This window comes from Haemorhous mexicanus, chromosome 8 (assembly GCF_027477595.1).
Source record: "Haemorhous mexicanus isolate bHaeMex1 chromosome 8, bHaeMex1.pri, whole genome shotgun sequence".
In the NCBI taxonomy this organism is placed as follows: Eukaryota; Metazoa; Chordata; class Aves; order Passeriformes; family Fringillidae; genus Haemorhous; species Haemorhous mexicanus.
The window spans coordinates 30363838-30381318 of record NC_082348.1 but is presented as its reverse complement, the minus strand read 5'-3'; the positions used below and the strand labels follow the sequence as shown (position 1 = coordinate 30381318).

The window sequence follows — 17481 nt, the reverse complement described above, 5'->3', positions numbered from 1 at the left end:
ACAGAGGTGCCCTTTAAAAAAAAATATTTATCCATCTTATGCATTAGGCAAAAGGACTGTAGCAGCTTTCTTGGCATTTCCCCTTATGCTCATTTTCCCATGGCTGTCAAAGGGATCTGTAGGTCAGAGGAAGGAAAGCTGATGGTGAAGTGTTCATGGAAGGACTTTTCTGTAATCACTGCAAAACCAGTCCTTCCCTCTGACTTCAGCAAAGCTTTGGGTGTGAAATTATGGATCTCATTGATATTTCTCCTGACTTACACAACAGTAAGCAGTATGTAAGCATAACAGTAAGTTAAGTAGCAGTGGGCCTTAAATATTTATCTGGTTTATTTTTAGAATGGCAGTTGCAGCTATTTATAGAGCAAGGAAGCAGTGATACAAATCTGACTGGATTCCTTCTTTGCTGTGAATCTGTGAGAGAGAAGCATTTGGGGCTTTTTGACCACAGGCTCTTATTTATTATCTTAAATTTGCACTGATTAATAGGTTAAAGGCTTAATTTTTCAAGAGCCTCTGAACCCCTGCTTACAAGCATAAGGGATCTTGTTGCACCTGTAAAGGAGCCTTGATGCAGCCTAAGAGCAGCTGTGAGAGTGCCCTGTGCTGCTGTGCAGCACTAATACCTTACATGGATTTTTCTGTGGGGAATGGTCCCAAGAGAAAACAGAGTTATGGTGGGTCACTGCTTACCCATAAAACCCCAGAATGGAATGTGTTGTCCTATGGAAAACTGTGCTGGATGTGGGATGGATGGATGGGGGTGTTGCTGTGAGTGAGCCTGTGTCTGTGCCAGTGTGCTGGGGAGGGACATTCCCTCTGGAAAGCAAAACTAGGCTGGTGGATGGAGATGCCAGAAGAGAGCATGCCAGTAGTATGTGCTGACTCAGAAATCAGCACTTTTGGCTCTTGGGCCACTGGCTGATGCGTGGCTCAGCTTAGTAGTTACCTAAATCTGTTGTTTCCTTTTGATTCCAGATGCTTTGGAATCTACCCCTGATGTTGACATCCTGACTGAATCTCAGACTCCTGGGCTTCACTGCAGCTGAACAACCCTCACCCCATACAGACAGGCAGGTCAGCACCTGGCAGGACCAGTTTTATTGCTGCATCCCTCCTGTGGAGAAAGAGGGCTTGCCCACTGTCATGAAATTCAAAGCATCCTTCTGTATTTCATTTAAAAACAAACCTTGAGAGCCTGGGAAGGAAAGAAAACTAACAGACGTAGTCAACCCCCTGTGTTTGCTATGAGAAACAGAAGGTGGTATGGTTTTGTAAGGAGGCCATGAGAGCAATGTTTTATTTATGGATAAGTGCATGTCTGTCTGTCTTGTGCCTTCAGATTTATCTTTATACTGACTGTTGTTTCCACATTTATACAGTAGCCTTTAGTAATTATCCTGGGATTTGACCAATCACTCTTGGAAGAATGAATTGCTTATACTGTTAAACAAACGTAAAAAGAATTATTCTCTTTACAGCATTTCTTGAAATTAAATTTTAGCCCTGGTGTGCTCAACTACCTTCAGGATTAATCTCTGTATTGTCAAAGGAGCTTGTCAAGCCCTTTTAAATGAAAGGAGGCTGTTTTTTATTAAGAAGGTTCTGATGATGTTTTCCAGCTCTTGGGTACAACACAAAGGCAACCTGTGGCTCTCCACTGCTGCTTGACCTGTTAAGTTTTTGAGTGTCTTGCTGCTTCCTATTTTCTTTGTGTGAGCTCTGCCAGGTCCAGCTCAGGCAGGTGGCCACTGGCACGGCCATAACCAGGCACATCCAACCTACTGAAATAGCTCCTTGCTCTCTCAGAGCCTGCCTGGTCAGGTTGATGATTTCTTTGCACAGCTCGCTGTTCCTTACGGCCGCACCGCTGAGCGCCTGCACCCACATGGAATCCACTGGTGCACAATTCCTGTGGCTGGCAGAGCACACTGCCTTGGCATGCTCCCCTCCCTTCCCAGGATGCCTGGCCTTCTTAAATTCCTACTTTTCCTGCTTTCAGTACAGTCCTCTGTCATTACACATTTTCTGTGCACTTCTGAACAGGATGCTTAATGACTTTTTTTCCCCCTCACCAGCTCAGTATTTTTTGACTGCTGCATTTGTTCTATTTGAGTACAAACATGGGAGAGACAAAGAAATAAATGCTATGGAATGATTAGGCAGAGATATGCCAGGTGCTTTGCCTGGTTAATGGATTTACATTGTACATTACTCACAGGCAGCTTTCCAGTGTCTTTCTGTAAAACAAGGTAATTTGTTTAAAGGGCTCTCTTTTTGTAAAATGCTGATAAGCGAGCCATACTTGGTGCATGTATGGATGTCTGGGCAGGGAGAGCCAGGATAGGATGTAGAGTCATTTTGCCCCTGCTAGTCACAGCAATTCCTGCAGGTACTTGAGGAATGCAGGATGTGCCCCAAATAGATTTTAACAAATATTCCCTGATGGAGTCATTTTGGCCTCTCCTGACATCTGTACTAGCTCTTGCTGACAGCAACAGGATCTTTGTGACGGTGACTACAGCAGAGAACAAATGCTTTTCTTCTCCTTTCGTGCCAGACAGCAAGTGAAGGTAAAGACTTGCTATGCTGACTCAGAGGAAAGGTTGAACAAGCCTGGGCTCCTGCCTCTGACAGTGGCCAGAGAATCTTCAAGAAAGTCACAGAAGAAAACAAGCGCTTTTCCCTGATTCATCCTCTTCACAAAGTGAGTATTTCCAGCTCTGGCATCTATTCTGACAGGATGAGAAGGGATAACTTAAAGAAATAGTGTGGCAAGGTGAGGAGAGAGCCTTTCTCTTCAAAGTATTAGCAGGGTTTAGTTTTCTGATCTGGTGCCAAATGCAACAAAGGTACTTGCCAAATGCCCTTGCAGTAGGACTTGTCCAGGAGCTTTACAGCTTTGCACTTTTCTCTCTCTGTGTCCTGACTCTGTTGGAGTGAGTGGATTCCTCTGGTGCTGAGCCTGTGTGAAAATCTGGCTTTTCCTGGCTGTAGGCACATCACCAGAGTGTGAAAGGGTGGGAGAGTCCAGTTCATGTCATTAGCAGGGCAAGGTGTTAGTGAGAGCTGTAAGTTCTCCTTGGCTGTTTGGGAAGGGGGAAGGACACGTCCTTCCTGCTGAGCAGGGAGACAGCCTGGTTTATCTGCTGTCCAGTTTACCACAGTGTGGGGTGAGAACACCTTCTGAAAGTGAGGGCTGATGCTGGGCTGGTCCTCACCTGGGTGGTGAGTAGATGGTGGTTCCTACCATCTACTCACGACCAGCCTTGTCTCATGTTCCAATTTCCTCTGGATGTGGAGCCACGTTCAGTGTTGTTATAAATCTGCCAAAGGTTGTGGCATCAGTACCAGGCTCCTCTGAGGCACAGGTGACTGGAGGAATCTGGCTCAGGATTAGGATGCTGGATTATGTATGTATATAATGCTGAAAATACACAAGAGATGCAGGCACAAGCGTGACTCCAGGCTGAAAGTCAAAACTCCTTTCCAAGCACTCCAGCTTTTTTAATTGCACAGCATTCCTCTGGCCTTTCCAGTTCTATACTATGGATATGAATGCACAAAGATATAAAATATTTATGTCAAAGTGTTAAAGTTAACTGAGGACTGAACTTCTGGCTTGGATTTCTTCTTTCACTCCTGGAAAGAAAAAAAAAAAATTTAAACTGTTAATTTCAAAACCAGCATGGTCTGGAAAAAAGAGCTTTTCTTCTGTGTCATTAAACTTTAAGTCTGTTCCCAGAACTGCATGTCCAAAGGAAAGCATCCCTAGGCAGGTGTTATTTGCCAGCTGACTTGGACCTTTGGCACCTCCCAGCTCCGAGCAAGCTTCCTCGGTGTGGAGACATGCCAGAGTGAGCTTGCAAACACCGTTCCCTGCTTCAAAGGAGCTCCAGTAGCAAACACACCAGGGATCCTGCCAGCTCTGTAAGCCAAACAGGCTGCAGTCTGAGGAGGTCAGAAACAACTTAGACACACCTGGAAATACTCATAAAGCCCTTGGGCCCGTCATTATTGCTCAAGGTGTCCAGCAGCTCTGCAAACATTCAGATGGTGTCTGAGCCAGGCAGGTGTGGCTTCAGCAGCCTGTATGCCCAAATAAACTCAGCAGGCTGGAATCACACAGCTAATGCTTGTCCGTTTCTTAATTTGTTGTTATCTAAGTGTCTATAATCCTTGTAGGGAGGTAGGATGCTAGCAGATGCTTTTCCACACGTAGAAAGGACAGGGATAAAAATATCCACAGCTGTGTTCAAAGACAGCAGGGAAAAAGCAGCTCCTGCTGGCATCAGGCCAGGGCAGAAACATCCTACTCCACAGGCAGGTGGTCACAGCTCTGCTCTTGCCCTTCCAATCCACACTGCCTGCTGTCAGCAAGAGCATCTTCCTTCCAGCCCAAAACACCCATGTTCACTAAGCTGATCATGTGTGGCCACAGGATGCCTTAAGACAGAGTATTGCCACTTGCTGAGTATTAAGAAACTTCTAAAACATCTCTAAGTGGCCAAAACTTGCAGTGCTCTAAATCACTGTCCAATGTTCTGTAGGCATGTGTTGCCCTGCAAATGTTCCCTGTTGTTGGTTTTGCTTCCAAGCTGTGCATCCAAGCCAGGTGCTATATTATTTTCTTTTGCTGTGAGTCATAGCACCACAGCCCTGGGAGAGACCATTGCTACAACCACTGAAAATGGGGGCTTCAAACCTTTGAAGAAGAAAAATGGGAAGGTTGTGGAAGGGTGACCCATCATGTGCACAGGACTTAAAAACAGGGTGAAACAGGAACAGGGAAACTGTGGGGGAGCAATGGCTGGGGTGTTCCTCAGCTCTTCCCAGCAGAAAGGTAGAACACTTTTGGGTCCACCGACTCCCTTCATTTGAAGGATAGTTAGCTGTTGAGCTTTGAGGTCTTACCTAGGTGGTTAATGAGTGATTAGGATGCCCAGCAGTGGGGCTGAGTGCTGAGATGTTCCACACTGGGTCTCCACTGTTGTGGAACACAACCCTCTGGGTCTCCACTGATGTGCTGCAGCTGGGACCATCTTCCAGTGGGGAACCAGACCAGCTGCTGCTGCTCTTGTTCTGAGCACTCACAAATGGAATTTGCCCCCTCATGAGAAATATCGATGACATTTAAATTGTTTTGATGCAAAGCAATGGTGTTACAGCTACTGTGCTGTTTCTGATTGAGTAGGATTTATATTTCCAGTGTGGCTAACAGGTAGCCAGTGCAAACCTTGCTGTGGATTGTTTGGTGTTCCTCAGGAGCAGATGTTCTTCAGTCAGGGTCTCTTGTTCCCTAATGCTGCAAAACACCATGCCCTTCCCAGTCCAAAGGCAGCATTCCTCCCTTGTTCACTGCTGGTATTAGCAGGAAATTCACTTTTAGGCTGAAATAATTTCTTCTCAGTTATTTTCACTTTATGTTTTCAGTGAATTGGGAGCAGAATGTCAAACTGGTATTGTGTGGAGCATGGCATGTGGATCTGCAGGACCTTTTTGTATTAGAGGCAAGGAGAGATCCTGAAAGCCCTAAATGGCCCAGAGAGAAGGTGATGCCAGGGCTAGGCAGAGTGAGGGTCAGGCAATGCAGTGCCAGCATGGATGGGATATGGGTGAGCTGGGCTTAAAGAGTCTTGGTTTGGCTATTGGTCCTCTCAAGTGAGGCTTGACTATAAAATCATGACCCTCAGGCAGTTTGGAACTAGGATTTGTTCCTTAAAGATGGAATATTCGCTGCCACAGAAACTGAATTAACTTCTTCAGTGACAGTTTGTTTCCTGGCTGTTTAATTGGATTTATCATGGCTATTGGGAGCATAAATGTGTTTACAGATTTGTTTTGAAAGCTTTTTTGTGTGTTTTTCTCATAGCCAGTCAACTTCCATGTGGTGTAATTATGTTCAAGATGTTCCCTGTAGCACTGGAATAATGTCAGATTATACTGTGTGTGCATGTTGTTCTTTGAAGGGATTTTATCTGAGGCATGATACACTGTGGCAGGAGGAGAAAAGGAGCTTAGTTTTTATTAAGAGAGGTATAAAAAGCTTAAAACACAAAAAATTCTGTCAAATCCTGTTTCCGCATTATAGGAAATACTTGTCTAATGAAATGTGAAACTTTTTCCCCTTTAACTTCCTTCCTGCTCCATCTAACTCTGCCAGAACTCAGTCCACACAGCTTGCTACTGCTGTGCTACAGCCTTTCCAGCATTGAAAGGCTGAGGCAAATGCAGCAAAACATTTCAGAGACAAGCATTTAGGGGAAATGAAGGAAGAGATGACTTTCATTTGTTTTGAAAAGTGTCTGAGGTTTTCCTTGGTTCGTGGTGTGGCCTGGAAACTCCTGCCTGGAACTACCACTTGCAGTGGTACAGGAGGCCCACGTGAAGCCTGCTCACATCCCCAGCCACAGAGCTGGCTCCAAAGGGATGCTGTGCTACAGGAATCATCCCTGGGTGTCAAGGGCTACAGCACACAGTGCTTACTGTTAGATCTGTCTTATTTTTTTCTTTTTTTCTTTCGTTAGTATTATTATTAACATGGATAACAATGCAACTTAACATGCAATTTCCTGTCTGATGGCAGTTCAGATATCAAATGTCACATCTGCCTGGTACTTTAATCCTTAACTATGACAAGTTTTCCCAGCACTTCTAAGAGAGACAGTTGTGATATGTTTCACTCCCTGCTGAATGATCATCAGAACCCCAAATTTGTTCCATTATTATTATTATTACTACTTCTAATTGTTGTTATTAGTAAGCCTTGTAAGAGGAGTAACTTGGAACAGCAGCACAACAACTCTCCCCAGCGTGGGAGAGGGTTTTCAGATGTCACTCCGTGTGTTGGTCTCAGCTTTCCTTTCTCCAAGATGCACTGAAGGATGACTTTCAGGGACATGCCTCTGCTCCCTCCTGTGCCTCCCGAGTCCATCGCCTCCCCACAGAGCCTCTCTGTCCCAGGGAAAGCTGCCAAGCCCTTGGCTGAGGTTGGCAATGCCATAAACAATGCAGGCATTTGAAAACTAAAGAGCTCAAAGCTCCTGTTCTGGTGACCAAAGGGATGGATGGAAAGATCAAAGAAGAGGACATACAACTTGGGAGGGTGCAGTGGGTTTTGGAAGCAAGCAGCAGTCAGGCTCAGTGCCTGTGATGCTCAGAGCATTGCTGCTGTGCCACAAAAATGCTGATGGAAAGGCATGAGGAGCTTGCAGCTGTGCTTTGCTTCTCAAGGAGCTCCAGGCAATGACCTGCCTTTCTGTCATAAGCTCTAATGAGGTAAGGGAGTAGGAGAAGGGATTCAGGCACATCAGAGCTCAGTGGAAAGGGAAATCCATATGGCAGTTGCTCACTGGTAGCAAAGCTGAATGATTTTTGGCAATCAGATTTCTGGTGGCCCTGTGTGGGTTCACACCACTGAGAGTGGCAGCAGAACTGAGAGCAGTGTAACTCTGTGCAAGCTTCAGGTAACAGTTCCCATTGGCTCAGCAAAGCCCAATCTGCAGATCTGCTTTGCCAGTTGAAAATTTGGCCTTGATTTTAAAGAAGGGGAAGGAAAAAAAAAAAGATAAAAGCCTGAAGCTCTGGGCAGGTATGTAAGAATGTACCCAAGAATGTACAAACACACCTTTGTGGGCTTAACTAGGTAGATATTTGTCAGATTTTCCAGAATAGTTTGTATATTCAGATGAAAATCACCTTTAAAAATCAGCATGCTTTGCAGAAACTTTGTGTGCAGACCATTTTACAGAGTTTGGGTTTTTACCCTGTTTCAATCAGAGTAAAAAGCTTGAAAGATGAGCTGTTTGAAAGCATTTCACAAGACCCATGAGTCATGCAAAATCCTATCGCATTTTTCCTCTGGTTGAAATCACACAAGTTACGAATGCTAGAAGAGTTATTAGATCACAGATAAAGAATGCTGCACAATGGGTTGGGGAAAATAAATAAATAAAACCCCCTAATTTTCCTCCAGCTTCTAATTCCCTGGGGAAGAATTCAAGAGGCAAGAGTGGAGAAGCACAGCTAACCCTCAAAAAGGAGTGGCATGCAGCTGCATCCCTTGCAGAGCTGCTATTCCTTCTCTTGGTTTCTTCAGTGCTCCAGGCAAAAGGAGATTTTAAAACCACTCCTTTATCTAGCACAGTTAATTTCCCCACCCTGTACCAGCTCAGCTTCTCTGGCAGGTATGTTGGGGGATGGTGGACCCAAGCTTTCATCTGCTCCCAAATCTTCTGCTAACAAAATTGGCCATTTGTGATCCCACAGAACCTGTTCCGTGCCTGTACCCAGAGAGATCCAGGCAGGCAGGGAGAAGGTGACACTGTGTTTGTGTAACTCAGCTCTGCCAGTGCTGCCACTTCTGTCCTGTTAAGATATCCCCCAGGTATTTTTATTGCTAGAATAAATCCTGCCTGGAACTACTGCTGGGATCTGTAGGTAAGTGCTAGGCTGGCCTTCCAACTTTTTTTTCCGTATTTATCTCTTATGCCGCTGTCACTTCTGAAATCCTTCTCCTTTTAGTTTCTTTTCCCTGAAATGCTGTGGTTGGGCTTCCCAGATGTGCTTCTTGTTGATCAGGAATTTCTGAACGCTGAGAAGGAATTGCAGGAAAGCGCTAGGCAGTGGGTCTTGTGTGACCAAAAACCATAAAAACATTTAATCAGATGGAAAGTCTTGCTTTCTATTTCAGTCACCACTTTTTGGAGCATATATTAGAGGTCAGAAATTAATTTTGGCACAAATAAAGTAAATTCAAGCAAGAGGAGAAACATGTGCCATTTTTGACAGTATTTTGTGGGGAAAAAAACAACCAGCTGAGGGAAAACAATTATTTTTAATTGCTTACATGACTGAAATATGTATGATTAAGCTGGTGTTTAGCTGAGGAAAACAGTGTAGTTCAGTGACTTTGCACGTGGCACAGAGATGAATAGTTCTGTTTCTCAACAAATCTGAAACATTCTCACTGTTCAAGAGTTTTCTAATGATCTCTCATTGCTACCTTTTTTCAGGTTCCCTTTTTCACACATTTTTTTTTCCCCCAGTCATTTCATCCTCTCTCTAACCAGTTCCCTCTGGAGGAAAGACAATGGAAAAGAGAAATGCAGCAGCAACCTTTGGCCATTCAGCTTATTCCTTCTACACCCAGCATGGTGTAGGATCTGCCATCTGATCTTCCCCCTAACAGAACATGTGAAGTGTCAGTAACAACCTCAAAACAGGTAAAATTAAAGCTGTCCTACTTTTAGAAGGTGGCAAAATCACACATGTTGTAACGAGCAGTGGTACTAATTTACTGTAAAATCTTCTGTGTATGCTAATGAGCTAGGTCCTGCCAGTGCTAAAAATAAGTTTCAGTGAAGAAAAGGCTTACAGAATGAGCAAAATTGCTCATTACCAAAAAAAAATTTCATCTGTTGTCAAAAACACTTGATCATGTTAGATCTCCAGCTCTCTGTTTCTTTTGGGTAACACCAGACCAACTTATCCCTCCTCCTGAAGGTAGTGGGTGTACAATTTTAATGTCTTCCACAGTGAGGATGGTGACACAAGACTTCTCAGAACAGGTAAGTAGATGCAACAACTCAAGGTAACTCAGCCTAATTATTTGGATTTAAATTTTCCATGTCAAAGTTTAGCCAGAAAGTTTCATTACAGGAAATGTTAGGTAAGGGATGAAGCTCCCAGCCCTGGTAGTATTCATCACCTTGGGATGGATCAGCACCTTAACCAGATCATATATTGTTCTGTCTTTGAAAAGATGGCAGTGAATTTTGGAAAGAGAAAGGCCTATAAAGCCATTATTGGAGTCAATTTTGCAGCCATTCACACAAAGGTGACCATGTCTTTTCTGATTTGTTTTCTTAGCAAACCCTTTGGAAGAGGTTCTGTTCTGTGTGTATTTCAGCTGTATTTCAGTGTATTCAGTGGGGTTTTATTTGTATGTGACCCTTCTCAGTGATGCACAGAGGAAAGCAAAGCTGCAGGCTTGGTTTTTGCTTGCTTGTTGCTAAAGCCCAGGTCTCACATGTCTGTGTTGGCCAGCAGTCACTTTGTGACAGATCACAAGGCTAGTCTTTGCTCCCTGTCCTCCAGCTGTCACTGGTGCTCTCTAAGGCACCACCACCTGGGCTGTGTGTCAGGAAAAGGCAAAGTTTGCTGGTCTGCCTCCAGGAAGCAGCTACAGGAAGAAAGCAGTGGGACTCCTAACTCTAGATCCCACGGAGTGACCACTGGTGGCACTGGGGACAGCTGTTGGAGCTGGTGATGTGTGTTGTGTGCTTCCAGCTGTCCCAGGGGGTGTTGCTTTGATGCAAGGATCTGAGGTGATCACACATGTCTTGATGGATTAGAGAAAAATAAACCATAAATAAACCATAAATGTTCTGTGTGTCAGTAGCACCAGGATATCTGACAAGGATGGGTCAGAACCCCCTGGTGCTGGATCCCAGTGACAAGACAACCCCAGTTTCAGGGGATTGGGTGTGAATGTGTGAATTCAGCAGGGACAGAATCACAGTATTGTCTAAGCTGGAAGGGGCCCACATCCACCTCTTCAATGCATGGCCTGTACAGGGGCTTTGATGAACAGATAGAGAGTTTAGCAGAAAAAATAACACTGCCTCTTTTCCAAAGAGAGTGACTTGTAGGCATTGCATCAGGGCTGCCTGAAAAGACAGCAAACTGCCTGCTTTAGAGGTTTGGACAGATGTTTTGCCATGTGAAGAGCACTTTCTGTAAAATGCAAAGTGTATGTTTCTTTGTTGTTGTGCAGTGATGTTCCCTGAGCTGGTGTGTCACCATGGTGCTGGACTGGGGAAGCTGAACATCAAAAGCTTTAGGGAGCTGTATGGCTCAATTGTTTCTGCTTTCATCATCCATTAAAAAAAAAAAAATTCTAAATGGAAGATGAGAACCTGCCTGCCTTAGGTTCATATGGAAGCAATTGCAGGACCAAGCAGCAGCAGGGTATTTTCTCAAAGCTGAGTAGATAGTTGGGCCTCTACAGGAAATCTGCAGCAAACAGATAACTCAAAAATAACTTTTTGAGACTATGGGATGTAAATGAAAAGAAATAGCTAATCAAAAGGAGAAAATACTGAAAGGAAACATTTGATGTCAGAAGCTGTTGGCTTTCATTCTGATCTTTTTTTCTGTATATAGCTTTTAGAGTGCCCTTAAGTCTTCTCTAAAAGGTTATTACTCTTCCAGTGGCATTAGAGAGGCTGAGATGATATTTGCAATAAGGGTAAGTGACTCTCTTGAGGTTTTGGCACCCACAGCTCCAGATTAACTGGAAATGTAGGCATTTAGTAAATCTGAAAATAAGTGCCTCTTGGTCCTGTGCACTTCAGAGAAGTCAACTGGAGTTCTGTGAGAGAGACCAGAGCAGGAACACAGTATATTTCACACAAGGGATGCATTTTTAGAAAAATTAGGGCCCCCAGGATGAATGCCATCTCATAAGGTAGTGGCCTCCATTCTTTTTTGTCCAGACCATCTCAGCAATGGAAGTGTGGGAAGCCCTGCTGTTAGTTCCATTGATGGGAACAGTGAGATTTCCCTTTCTGTATTAGTTTTGGCTGGCCAGAGGTGTAGTTCTTACAGATTTCTGTTATTTATAATCTCCTCGGGTTTCCAGTTTCCAAAGTAAAAGAGCACCATTCGAGGTGCAGAGTGGATTAAAGCCATGAGTGCTAATCCAGAACTGGTTTTTGAGACGCTGCACTGGCAGGGAGATGGCTCCAACCATGATGAAGGCCAGGAGGGACCTGGCAAACAAAGACCAGCACAGGAGACAGAAGGATAATACCAGTGAGGCATATCCCATATACACAGCTCTGTCTCAGTTGTACAGAAATGTTCCCTGCCTCCCCAGCAGTCACTAACCCACTGGTTTTCTTCCAGAAAGTAAATCCTTGACAGACTTGAAATGATGAGTAATGACTCCACTTTCTTGCATTCCAGCTGCCATACAGGCAATGAGTTGGTTGCTCATTGACCCAGCAAAATTTGAATGTCTTCCCCTTCTCTTGTTGTCCCCTGTCTACCCTATCACTTATCAGCTGCTTGCTGTTATGGCACAGTGGGACCACCTTCTCTCAGCAGGCACTGTAATTGTTTTTCACAAGAAGAAAATGCTGGTAGGCAGTGGTACACATCTAGGGAAAATGTCAGCACTTAAACCTGAGCCTTGCTTTTCCCTCTGAGCTGTCAGAGCTGGATCCTCTGCCCTTCCTTACAAGTGGGTTTGAGGAGGTGGTTGTTTTGGCTGGAATTGGAGAGGCACAGGTGGTACCACCAGCTGTAAATTGGAGGAGGCACTTCCTGATTATGACCACTGCCTACACACAGATCTCTGCCAAGAGAGGAGCTGGAAGGCACAGAAGCCTTCTCCTTACTTGAAAAAGGAGGGTAGTCATCACTCCCCTCTCCTGCAGGCTTTCACCTGTAGACTTTGGGATTCTTTGTCAGTGCTTGGCTTCCTAAAATGCTGTGATATGAACAACCCTCAGCCACCAGTGAGAGATGGATAAACTGAGGCACAGAGTATTTAAATTCTTGCATCTAACATTTAGGTATTTGGGTATGTATATACAAATGCACAGCATGTTTGAAAGCCAGTTTCTTTTTCTGAGAGGCTTCAGCATGGATTCAGATGTCTACTTAGCCATGGCAAAGTGGTGAATGGCTTCCTGACCTCTGCAACATCAGGATTTTGCCCTCTGGCTCTAAATGTCAGTGGCGAAAGGCTGGTACCAAGCTGCAGAGCAAGCATGCAGCAGGCTCACCTGTGAGGAGTTAGGAATGTTGCTCTGGGAGTGAGGGGAGGAATTTCAGAGGGCACCAACAGCTACCTGGTCTCAGCTGCAAGCACACACCCCCATTTGCACTTATGTATTTTTATTTCCAGGTTACAATTTTTTAATTATTGCCTGGTGCTCATGTCTCCACCTTCACATTATGGAGACCTCTGGTAGCTGGCCTTGACTTGCCTCATCTCAGGAAAACTGGGCTGCCTTGTCACCCCATGTGCTGAAAGCCCTTTCCCTGGGGTGATGCCTTGGCCTCTTGCCACCTCACAGTCTTGGTTTCCATTTCTTGTCCTAAACACGGATCCCCTGCATGGAGGGATCCACAGCAAGTGAGGGAGAGGCACCGGAGGGATGCCTCTCCCACCACCGCGCGCTCCACGCCCACGAGCAGCAGGAGAGAGCCAGATTAAAAGATTAAAGTCCCAAACTGCAAAGCCCCTTGGGCTCCTGATGAGATCTGAGTGCCTGCTGTGAGGCCAAACTCCCACTCAGGGGGTGCAGAGCCGTGTGCGCTGTCGCTCACGCTGCAGCCCCTGGCTCCTGGCTTCCCCTCGCTGGATTTATGGACCAAGAATTAAATAACAAACCAGTTTTGCCCTGAAGGAGGGTCCTGAGTGATGCCTTGGCAATAACCCAGCGGCTCAGGGGGTGGCTTTATGCTCCCCTCATTGCACACCTGAGTTTTGAGGTTGGTAGCTTTCACTGACACCTGGCTTGCTTGTGTTGTGGTGGCTGGATTGCTTTGCTTGGGATGCGGGATGGGGCTGGAGAGGGAGGGGTGGCGGTCAGCAGCAGGGAGGGTCTTGAGTCCTTTGGTGCCTTCTGGTCGTTTCTTAGAGGTCTCTTACAAGCCTCACCCTAGCAAAACTACCACTAGGTGTGTGCACACAGACAGTGTTATTTTCTCCTTTTTTTTTTTTTTTTCCTCCCACTTGATCTCTATTAGGACTGGGCAAATAATTGCCTTTTTGGGTTTATGGCTGAAAGGCACAGAAGTCAAACTGTCACATGCACTATTACTGTGTTTCTGTCTGTAATTTTTGTTTGACTAAAGCAGTGAGTCCAAGCCAAAATGATGATTCCAGCATCACCACAATACTCAGCATGCTGAGCTCTCAAAAGCAATTTTTTTTCTGTTATTATTGTTTTTATATTTTTGAGTGCTTTTTAAATGAGAAACAGGTCGTTTCAAAGCAAAAAGTTCAGCCCTGCTATTTTGAAAGTGTTGAAATAGTATATTTTGGCTTCTCAGGAGTTGTTCCTCCTTCTCCTCCCTGTGCTTTTCAGACGAAGCTCTTTGTCAGACACAGGCTGAAGCTGTGAAGATGTTCAGTTCTGGAGTTCCCTGTTTCAGCGCATGTCCCAGCTCTGCTTCCCAAGTGCTGAGGTGACACCAAAGTACAGTGTGTGCCAGCACCTTCTGACCCTCACAACAAAGGCTGTGGGGCTGTGTGGTGGCCAACAAGCAGTGCCTGAGTGCCATGAGCTGCCTGTTGTGCAGCCCTGCCCTGCCTCCAGCTGAGGAAGCACTGGGACCTGTGCCTCCAGGGAGAATGGCAGCAGGACCTGTGTTTGCCAAGCTGCTGAAATGGCCATAACCAAAATATCACACAGGCACAACCCTAAAATGGAGTAATTTCCATGTTTCTGCCTGTTTTCATGAAGACTAAAGGCTAAATTTTATTAAAAGTCTTTTTGTATTAACTGTATGCTCAGGTCTTTGTGATGCATCTGTATCTTCCAACTGATTATAATTAGTGCACTGTTTTATTTACATAGGATTAATGTAATTCAAATGACTAGATGAAATTCTTTGATCTCCAGGGTACAAGAGGTGAGATTATGATGATTTACGATTTTAAACAGTTGCTCCTGGCCATAAAATCTATTCATTTGAAAATCAATAGAAAGATATCCCTTGCCATGTTGATGAGATAACTTCCTCTGCTACTCAGCCCTGACCCTACTCTCCGAGCTTGCACCATCCTATCAAGTTTGGATACCTTTTTTTTTCTCGTGGAAGCTCTGCTCCACCTGATCCTGCGCAGCCCTTCTGTGTGTCTGGGGTACTCTCCTTTTAATTTGAAGCCACTTTTGGATTTATATGCTCCAAGCATGCAAGCTCTTCTTCAAAACTCTTTTCCCAAGCATGCATTCAGTCAGATGGTGTAGCTGCCAAAAATATATGCAGCTCCATATTTGTTCTTTGTTGCATTGGATGAATTTATAGGTGCAGTGTGTTAGACACTGTAAACTTTCTGATCTTTAACAAGGGCTGTCGTCTGTTCAGCAAGTCCTGCCCATTGCACAATGGTATGAATATTTATGATGCTAAATAATAATACTTGCCTCTGACCCTCTTCATCAGCAGATCTAGCATTGCTTCACTGAGGAAGCAGTCAAATCATTATCCTAATATCCAGATGGGGAAACTGAGGTGCTGCAAGGTGAAATAACTTGTCCAATGTCAGCAAAGGAGAGCTAGAAAGAGAATGCAGCTGTCTCTGTCCCCAGCTACGTGGTACAGCCACTAGACCCTGCAGCCTTCTCAATGACAGCTCAGGAAATTTGCCTTTTATGCAATGCATTCTTCTCTATTAACAGCAAGCAATTCCAGTGTTTTCTACACAGGTATTAATAGCCTCCCTGAGAAATATGCTTCAACATGCATTTTCAGCAGTACTTGTGTGTGTTGTGCCCCAGCCAGCAGCTGTGACCTGCTAGGAGGAGGCAAACTGGGGCAAGGCTGCACCTACGCCCCTGCACTGTGCTCCTGTGCTCCAGCACCCCTCCACTCCTCCAGTGGCAGTCAGGGAGGTTGGGACTGACCATGGAGATGTTCTGCAACACCAGCTGCTGTGTTAGCAGCCTTGGAGTTGCCTCTGGGTCTGACTTACTGTCTTGTCTCCTTGAATATAATTGCTCACTGCTGATTTTTTTTTTCCTTTCCCTTTGATTCTGCAGCGCTCCTACCCTACTCAGATTCCTCATCAATCTCACAATCTGGGGAATCGGAGGAAATAGAGAACTGATCATCTGCTGACTTCTTCTGTACATTATGAAAGTGTCCCTGTGCCATGTGTGATTCCAATCTCCTTTTCCTTTAATCAGACAGAACATCAGTGTGTCAGACTGCACCAGCCAGGTCTGTGTGCCGGGCGGGGAAGGACGGAGCCGCTTCTGCGGAGGCGCTCCCAGCTGCCTGGAGGCGACGGCACATCTCTGGCTTCCCCCTCTCTAACCCTTCCACCTCCCCACCCTGCTCAGCTCAGCCTTGCAAATGTTCCATGGCAGGGCATGTTCTGCCCCTGGCCGAGCCCGCTGGGGCAGCACTGGCTGCGGGGAGCCCTCGAGGAGTGGCAGAACGCGTCTGCCTGGAAGTCTGCGTGTGCCACAGGTGAACCCGTTCCTCACTCTTTGGAGGTCCCCAGGGACCAAATCACTCCGTAGAATTGGCCAGAATTGTAATGATTTCCACTCAGGTACCTTGGCATGGTGGTAGAAAAAGCATGGGTAGAAGGTTGGGTGGGTTTATGTGGGTGCAAGGGTGTGTGTGCTCTTTATACATTACACTGGAATGGTTCATCACAAGCTTTCCAGCACTCTGCAGGGCCTCTGTCATGAAGATCAGACTAGGTAGTCCACACTAGGTAAGGACATTAAATTTTGGCACTTATTCCCTAGCTTGTAAGCATTTTTGGAAGGAAATGAGATCTGAAATAGAAGTGAAGTTCTATCACCTTCATCTTTTTTTAGTGTTTTATTCACTTAGTGTTACAATTTTTTGCTTTTACCTACCTGTACTCTCAGTACACTACAACCATTTCAATACTGAATTGAATGGCTATAAAAGTAACCCAACTCTATCCATCCCTCCCTTCCCATTTGTGCAGGGCAACATCTGAAGGACACTTTTACCTCCAGATGTCAGGACATGTGGGAGAGGGAGCAGACTCAGAGCTTGTGTGTCCTCTGTGGGATGTAAGCAGAAACAGTACCTAGACAGGAAAGTGTTTGAGTGTTAATGATAGGACAGTGCTAAAAGCGCTTTAGAAACACTTCCCTGGTTTTTTGTGGGTTTTTTTGTTTTTTTTTTTTTGCTGGGGAAATCTCAATTTGTTGGCTGCCACTGGCTTTTTGCCCAGCATTCTCAGATCTGCTGGTGAAGGGAGACGGCAGAGCACGTTTGTTCTATTCCTCTTCCCCAGAGTGAGATGCCAGACTGGAGCAGATATGTTCCTAAGGACACACTGCAGTGGAGACTAGAGTCTCTTCAACCCTTTCCTACACTTGCCTTGATATATTCAGTAGCCCAGTGCAGGGCTGAGTTGCACCTCACTCACTGGCAGCCCATGGAAGCAGAGCTAAGTGGTGTGAGAATCTCCACAAATCCATTGGACTGCTCCTAGAGCAGTGGTGTTTGTCTCCCTGTCCCTAGGACACACTCACAGCTCCAGGCATGCACTACCCCTGCATCACAGCATTGTCCTGGGTGGACTTCAGCAACGTTCCAGGAACAACTTCTGGTAGAAGGGATTGGTGTTGGGCACCCCTGGTTAAAATTTGTCTTTCCACCTTGGTGTGCATTGTTCCTGCTCCTTTTTTTTTCCATGGGAGTGGCTGAATTTCTGTAGCATGGTATATAAAGCATTTAGGACGAAAA

At 45.3% G+C, this 17481-nt stretch overlaps 1 long non-coding RNA gene across 1 annotated transcript in view; it reads left to right on the top strand.

Moving 5' to 3' along the window:
- The window catches only part of LOC132330732 (uncharacterized), a 21072-nt gene extending 3591 nt beyond the window's left edge, over positions 1 to 17481 (top strand). The window contains exons 2-5 of the long non-coding RNA XR_009487406.1: positions 979 to 1077; positions 2561 to 2707; positions 9048 to 9224; positions 15783 to 17481. This is a non-coding gene — a long non-coding RNA (uncharacterized LOC132330732). The remainder of the gene's footprint in view (positions 1 to 978; positions 1078 to 2560; positions 2708 to 9047; positions 9225 to 15782) is intronic.